Here is an 8,121-nt window from a genome sequence, read left to right on the forward strand (position 1 = left end):
GGTGGGTGAGGTAATATCTTTTATTGGACCAACTTCTGTTGATGACATACATGAACTTTTGAGCCACACTGAGCTCTTCTTCAGGGCTGGGATCCAAATTTTTTAAGCAGTCCTGGGTTTCATGGCTCTGCCTCACCACCAGCAAGCCGAAAATAACCAAAGGTGCCTCTCTTTCCGGCTGTACAACATGAAACCTTAGTGCTTAGCACTTTCTGAAAACAGGGCCCTTCTGAAGGTCATTTAACACATTTGAAAATGTAGGTCCAAAAGTCCAGAGGATGAGATGACTATTTCAACTCTGGCATAAAAGAGGTGATGGCCTTGGAAGAATACAGGGTCCCTAACTGCCATGTAGATCTGAGAGGAAAACGTTCACCTCTATGATATATAGGGTAAAATGAGAATTGATTTTTGCATCTCAGGGCAAAATTAAAAGCCTTGCCCCAGTTGTTGAACCCTGTTCTTTATTTGTGCTGTTTCAGTGAAGGATGCCTTTCCATCCCAGAAAAAAAAGATTTGGTTAGCCCACAACCTATTAAACTCATTGGACACATTATAAATCAGCAAAGTTGTACTGTAGAACTGAAGTTAAACTCATTGGATTTTTTTGGTGGGGTTGGGTATAGTCTGAGTGTCAAAATTATTGTTCAAGTAAAATGAAACAATTTGAGCTAACTATAACTATTAACATTTCCAAACTCCATAAAGCCTTGACTAGATTACACTAAAGCTACGTCAATATTTCTGTCAAACACGTGCTTTTAAGGGGTTCTAATCATCTCTGGATGAAACCTGGAATGGTGTTCTACAGGTAACTGAATTCCAAAGGCAAGTAGAAGAAGGTTAAGTAACAGAGATATGAGGGAAGGATCAGGCCTGGAGAGTGAAAGTTGTCATACATGGATTTTTCACTTGAAGTGCTCAATCCTAGAAATTGTTCTCAGTAGTTATAAAAGTAAATGATTTGAATGCAGATGTTTCAGGTCAGCACTGAAGTATTCAGCGCAGGGCTGTCCTTAGTCATAGGCAGAACAGGCAGCCGCCTAGGGCACCACGCTACCTGGGGGCACCTCTCTGCCTGGAGCCCGGACAGACGGGAAGCAGTGGAGCATTTAACAGCAGGGCTGCTGGGTCCTAGAGAGAGCCGAATGCAGCACAGTCTGAGGGAGGGGATTGGCTGCTGGGGTCTCTGGGAAGGGGAGGGGTGGGGGTAGGAAGTCACCTGTGAGTGTGACTCTTTCCCCCAGCATGAGGTGAGGCAGGCTTGGCAGCTCTGGCACCAGTATCCTTTGTTGTCCCCAGGGCCGGCTCCAGGTTTTCTGCCGCCCCAAGCGGCAAAAAAAAAAAAAAAAAAAACCCGCGGCAGCACGATTGTGCCATTCCACTCTTCGGTGGCAATTGGGTGGCAGGTCCTTCGCTCCGAGAGGGATTGAGGGACCCGCCACCGAATTACTGCACTGCAGACCCAGACGTGCCGCCCCGATAGCGGCTGGAGTGCCGCCCTTTGGTATTGGCAGCCTCAAGAACCTGCTTCTTTAGCTGGTGCCTGGAGCCGGCCCTGTTTCCCACTTATTCTGTAGCTACATCTGTCATGCTTCCCCACTCCTTCACAATTCTGCAGTGCAATTTCCTTTGTTCCCCTTGCTTTTATCCATAATGGCTGTTCAGTAAAACCACTTTTCGCTGGCTGATGGAATTGATCTGCAAAGGGATTTATTAAATGCAGCATTTGTCAGAGCTGTTTTTTAAAAGATATTTAAACCCACTCTTGCTTTACTCAAAGGGAATATTTGTGCTTAGGCTTGTGCATCCAGTGTGCCTTCTTGGTGGCTAGTGTAAGAGGTAATAAGATCACAATTATTCCTTTGAGGTCATGGATTAGTCCAGGAAAGGAGAGACGAATTAGGTGGCCCATGCTAGGAGATTCCCTATGCATTTACCAGAGGAGGGGAAGAGAAGAGATGGAGGGCAGGGAATAAGTCAGTTCAGCTTGCTTATGGAGCTACAGCAATAACTACAGTTGTGTATCCCCATTCTATCACTGAATTGTTTTCTTCCTAACCAGGAGTCAGATTCTATTCTATTCATGTTCTTAAAACAATGCCCATCCCTGACTTATGTGAGCCCTGGGGCCTTGTCCCTTATATGGACTAACCTCATTCCTTGGATTTAAGCAAGTTATGTTAAATGATCACATTAATTTACATTTTGATAAAACAGCCAAAGTTTTATGGGTGGGGTAAAACATAGGAGTACTGTTAACTTTCTATAGCACTTTATGCTCTAAAAGAAGTTGGTGCCTAACTTCCCTTAGGCTACCACTTTTTCACAGAGGCTTACAAACAAACATGCTTTATTTGGTTATGTTGACTGAACTGCAAAACCCAGCTCAGCCCTTTGGCCCCCACACCAGTCAGCTGACTCCTGGGACAAGGGACCAGGCTGGATCAGAGGTGCTGGAACAATTTTTATAGTGGGGTGCTGAGAGTCAGTGACCCAATCTGTAAACATAGGATGGAAACCACTTCAAGCCAGGGGGTGTGCACTTCAGCACCATGGGCTGGAATGGTGGTGGTGGAGGGTCTGGCTGGAGTCAGGGGACAAAGAGACTTGGCTGGGGCGGCGCATGACTACCATGATGGGGTGAGAGGCTGAAGATCCTCACTGGAGTGAGAGAAGATAGGAGCCCAAATGATTGGACAACAGTATACGATTCACATAAAATAGAATAAAAAATAGAAAAAATAATACATTTATAAAAAGTGCAAAATAAATTTAAAATAGTAATAATGAATAAGATACAAAAATATTAACAAGTAAAAAAGTAAAATAATAAAAACTGAAAAATAAAAGAATTGTAAAATACATAAAAACCATAAAAGGGGAAATAAAATTAAAAGAAACTTTTTATATATATATATATATATAAACAACAATAAAATAAAAAAGGAAATACAAGTAAAATATATTAAAAAGGTAAAAATATAACTATTAAGAAAAAACACACACACAAAAAGAAAGAAAAAAGAAGTACAATTGTAAAACCGAGGGCAAGAGTCCATGGGGCTTGTGCTTCTATATCATAGGTGAGGAGCTCTGATGTGTGCCCCCGTGTCCCCCTCTCTGTCCCCCATGTGGACAGGGCTAGACAGCAGTCTCACTCCGGCCATGCGGCCACCCCAGCCTGGGAATGAGGGGCGGCGCCCTCCCGGGCTTCCAGACCCACAGACAAAGCCCGGGGGGAACCACTCCCATTTATACTTGCTGGACACAAGTCTCTTGCTCGTGTTGTACAGGAGGCTAAGTGACCCCCCTGTTATACACTGAGCAATGAGGGCTCCCTCCGTGTGGGGCAGAGGCGAGACCCTGCGCTCCAGGGACGAGGTAGCTGGTGGACAGACCCCGCCGGAGCGGGGAATGTCGGCAGGCGCCACTCTGCCTTGGACGGAGTCATCTCCATTTGAGCAAGCGAGACTCCCCACAACCGCCAGGCACCTCTTCCGTCAGTGGACGGTGACCCTGACTCCGAGAGAGACCCCCGGGAGAGCGAGAGAGAGACGGGGTGTCCCTCGGCTGGGCCCCCTGGGGCGAGATTCAGCCCAGCCGCAGCAGGGTACACAAGGTACTAGGTGGAGAGGGGAAGGAGAGAGAGAGCCAGGCCGGAGGCCTCCGGGCTCTGCTCCCCTCTCTGCACCAGCCTGAGTGAGGGGCCTCAGGGCTTTTCCCAGCATGTACCCAGCTCACCCAACCTTGTGTCATGGGTCCAGGCCAAGCCTTCGGAATGAGGGGAGAGAAAAGGGCAACGCTGCCTCTGCCCAGGCTGTGCAGAGAATCACCCCGCCCTTCTGGAACTACCTCTGGGGACCCAGCTGGGATTGTAGCTCATTGAGACTTCCAGAGCCTGGCCCCATTGCGGTCACTTCATGAGGTAGAACAGAAACACCTGCCTTTAAAATTCAACTGTATCTAGGGTGACCCCACCTGTATTTCAAGTTCCGTAATAGAGGAATGTGTGTGTACTGGGAGATGGAATTTGGGAGGTGCTGAACAAAGTATTTGGGGTGTGTAAGAGCAGGGGTGCCTCTCGGGACCGGGGGACCTCCCGCAGGCATGCTGCCGAAGGCAGCCTGACTGCTGCCCTCAGGGTGACTGGCAGACAGCACCCCAGGCAGGCGCTTGCTGCGCTGGTGCCTGGAGCCGCCCCGGTTGTCCCCCATAACGTCCATTCTTCTCCTCCCCACACCCCACGGAGCACTCCCCTTTTCTTCCCCCTCCTCAAGGAGCACCCTTCTCTCTCCTCCCCTCTGGCAGGCCTGGGTTGGGTGAGGGGTTGGGGGGAAGAGGGAGACTAGCTGGCTGCCTGCTGAGTAATGAAAGTGAAAGTAACTCACTTCCTCTGCAGCCAGCCAGGATTGGAATGGTCACGCGTGGCTGGGCTGGGGATAGCCAGTTAGCATGTGTGAAAAATCAGGACGGGGGGTTGGGATAGGGTGAGCAGATGTCCCACTTTTATAGGGACAGTCCCGATTTTTGGGTCTTTTTCTTATATAGGCTCCTATTACCGCCCCCGCACCCACTGTCCTGATTTTTCACACTTGCTGTCTGGTCACCCTAGGTGTGGGTAATTGGTGCCTATATAAGACAAAGCCCCAAATATCGGGACTGGCCCTATAAAATCAGGACATCTGGATCTGGTCACCCTAGCTGGGGAGCGCGTCTCTCCCCCGGGCTGGCAGCGATCCATCTCATCCGGGGGGAGCTGCGCAGGGCAGGATGAGCTGCTGTGGCTCCATGGGTGCTCCGTCCCTGAGATCAGATGGTGTGCTAACTTCACCATGGTCCGTGGGGCTGGCGGTGGTGCCCATTGGCATGTGATCGGACCTGAGGGTTTGCTGCTGCTGTTGCCACTCTGCACCCCAAGAGGTGGATTTTGGGGTCCTGCAGTTTTCCACCTATCTCCTCCTCTACTGCAGCTGTTGGACCAGCAGGCTGGGGGGTGAGCCAAGCATGAAAGCAGTACTGTGTTGCCATTTAGATTGTCATTTAACAACTTTGTTTACCAAAAATGCTTGCTAACAATCCCTGAATTCAATTTCAATATATTTTTTTAAATCAATATCTTAGCCAAAAACAGAAAATTAAGTTGTTGACAATTATTTGTGAGAAGTTTGGTTTGGGGCAGGGAGTGGGCCAGTTTTCATCAGAGAAACAAAAAATGTTGACTGACTTTCCTATAGCCCTGTTACTGCTAAATAGAGCCCTCCAACAACTGTAATATGCTCATCTCCTTACTAGTGTACAGAGCAGGGGTCGGCAACCTACGGCACACGTGCCAAAGGTGGCACACAAGCTGATTTTTGATGGCACGCCGCGGTGGGCTGAGCGGCTCAGCCCACCGCTGCTCTGGGGTTCCGGCTGCTGCCCCATTGCCAGCCGGGGTCCCAGCCGCCAGCCCCACTCAGCGCCTGCTGCTGGCCTGGGGACCCCCAAGGAACCCCAGGCTGGCAACGGGCTGAGCAGGCCGGCGGCTGAGACCCCCTCTGAGCCACTCAACCCGCTGCTGGCCTGGGGTTCCATTCACTCAGCTGGCAGCGGATTGAGTGGGGCCGGTGGGGGGCTGAGTGGGGCCGGCGGCAGGCTGAGCGGGGCTGGCGGCTGGGACCCCGACTGGCAAGGGGCTGGCAGCCGGAACCCCAGAGCAGCAGCAGGCTGAGTGCTGCCGGCACCCCAGACTGGCAATGGACTGAGCCACTCAGCCCCCCCACCGGTCCCGCTCAGCCTGCCAGCGGCCCGCTCAGCCTGCTGCCGGCTGAGTGAATGGAATCCCAGACCGGCAGTGGGTTGAGTAGGGCCAGTAGCTGGACCCCAGACCGGCAGTGGGGTGAGCGGGGCTGGTGGCTGGAACCCCAGACAAGGATCCCAGGCAAGGATCACACTAAATTGATAAGATCTGCATTTTAATTTGATTTTAAATGAAGCTTCTTAAATATTTTAAAAACCTTATTTACTTTAAATACAACAATAGTTTATTTATATAATATAGACATAGAGAGAGACCTTCTACAAATGTTAAAATGTATTACTGGCATGGGAAACCTTAAATTACAGTGAACTTGGCACACCACTTCTGAAAGGCTGCCGACCCCTGGTATAGAGTGACCATATGTTGTACTAAGATTCTCTTGCTTTTTTTCCCTGTGAGTCAGTATAGCTTTTGCCAGCCCAGAGGTTGGGCAGCCAATGTCTTACGTTTTCATAATGTTTTGTCCAACTTTCATAAAGTAAATATATGGTTAATATGAGTTAAAAAGGCCAGGGACACTTCCTTGTGAAGAATCTGTGTAGCAGATCATGCTAGAGCTGTGAAAATGTCAGTTTTTGATGGAACTTTAGAGGCAGTGATTTATCCTGTATTTCTGGCAGTGCCCAAAATGTGCTGCTATTGCTAATGTCTTTCCAAACAAAAATGAGGCACAATAGGACTTCCGTAACATTTCTGTGCTACCTTAATCTAGATGAGATGATTCTGTGCTGACTTCATTTTGGTCACTTTGTGCTTTACCTAGGAGTAAAACTAGGGTTATATTTTCCCACTCCTTGGAAACCCAGTTTATTAAACTGGATAATGCCATTGATCTATTTACAGTGTAAGGTTGATATAGAGTTGTAACTAACATTAAGACTGATGCCCACTATACATTTAAAACTAAAAAGTGGCTTTGTAAAAATGACCTGGGTTTCCAACTCTATTGTGTCTCAGTCAGGGCGGAGCGCCTTGTGAGGTGTCTTCACACTAGCTCAAGGTCACAGCGCAAGAACCTAGAGAGCCTCCTGAAGCACAGTGATAGTTCTAATTTAAATGGACTTGAACTGTATGAAGAATTGAGGACACTGTCACCAATGTTGCCACATGCAAAATCGGTGATGGACATTGTACAGTTTATTCATACCAGCAAACTTGTTGACATATATCCTAATGTGTACATTGCCACTCGTATTCTACCAACAATTCCTGTAACAGTAGCATCAGGAGAACGGAGTTTCTCAAAACTAAAGCTCATTAAAAACTATCTCCGTTCTACAATGAGTCAGGAATGCTTGACTGGTCTTGCTATTCCTGCAATCGAACAAGACATCACTTTGTTTTTGTCATACAATGACATTATTACTGCTTTTGCAGCCAAAAAAAGCCAGAAAGATTGCTTTTAATAAAAAACAAATCCTTGTTTCAATACCTCTTCATATAAATTTCCAATAAAATGTTGACCAATTAAAAAAATTATATAATTTGCATCATTCTGTCAAATCAGAATTTTTTCTATAGCGCTACTTCTTTAGTGCTACCGTAGTCCATCAGCATTACAGTGTGCTTAATTCAGTTAAACTGGGTTTAATAACGTGCATGTGGCAAGTTTTCCAATACTGTAAGCTTATGTTTGTGTTGTTAAGAGCAAGTCAGGCACAGGGGCACCAGTTTAATAATCCCGCCTAGGGCACCATCAATTCTAAGGACGGCCCTGATTCAGCGAAAGCAAAGGTGGTGTTAGATGATGCCTAGCTCTAATGTTCTAATACCTTACTTGCGGGATAACTGTTGCTTATGTTCGCACAACAGGTTACCTTCTCCCTCCTCGAGAATCCTGGTAAGACCTATACCCAGGATCAGCGTCAGAGCTACAACAGGTTCAGTGATAACATTATTTTTCCCTTGTGGAAACTGAAATATGATAAACTTTGAAATAGGATAAACTTTGAAGGGCAACTTGGAGACCTATTATCAGATGAATGGAAACAATCTTGGCTGATTGTGAGTTGGAAAAATAAATAAAAGCAGTAGCTGTTACTGTGAGAACTTTTTAATCGAGCTCAGGAAGGAATGTCCTGGGCTATTATGGATTACACCTTCAAACTACTGGGACTTTTGTTCGACAAGTGGGTGAGGGATATTCCATGTAAGACCCTGGGATGGTAAACTCACATTACCCAATGCAGCTGCAGGCTTACTCCAGGTATTGACTTAAAGGGTGATCAAAAGGAAGATGGTGAGATCTTTAAAAACATACCTTAGCTTTGCTTGTTTTTTTTTTTTTTTTTTTTTTTTTTTTACATAAAAAGCCTATT

Source organism: Trachemys scripta, chromosome 10 (genome assembly GCF_013100865.1).
Source record: "Trachemys scripta elegans isolate TJP31775 chromosome 10, CAS_Tse_1.0, whole genome shotgun sequence".
In the NCBI taxonomy this organism is placed as follows: Eukaryota; Metazoa; Chordata; order Testudines; family Emydidae; genus Trachemys; species Trachemys scripta.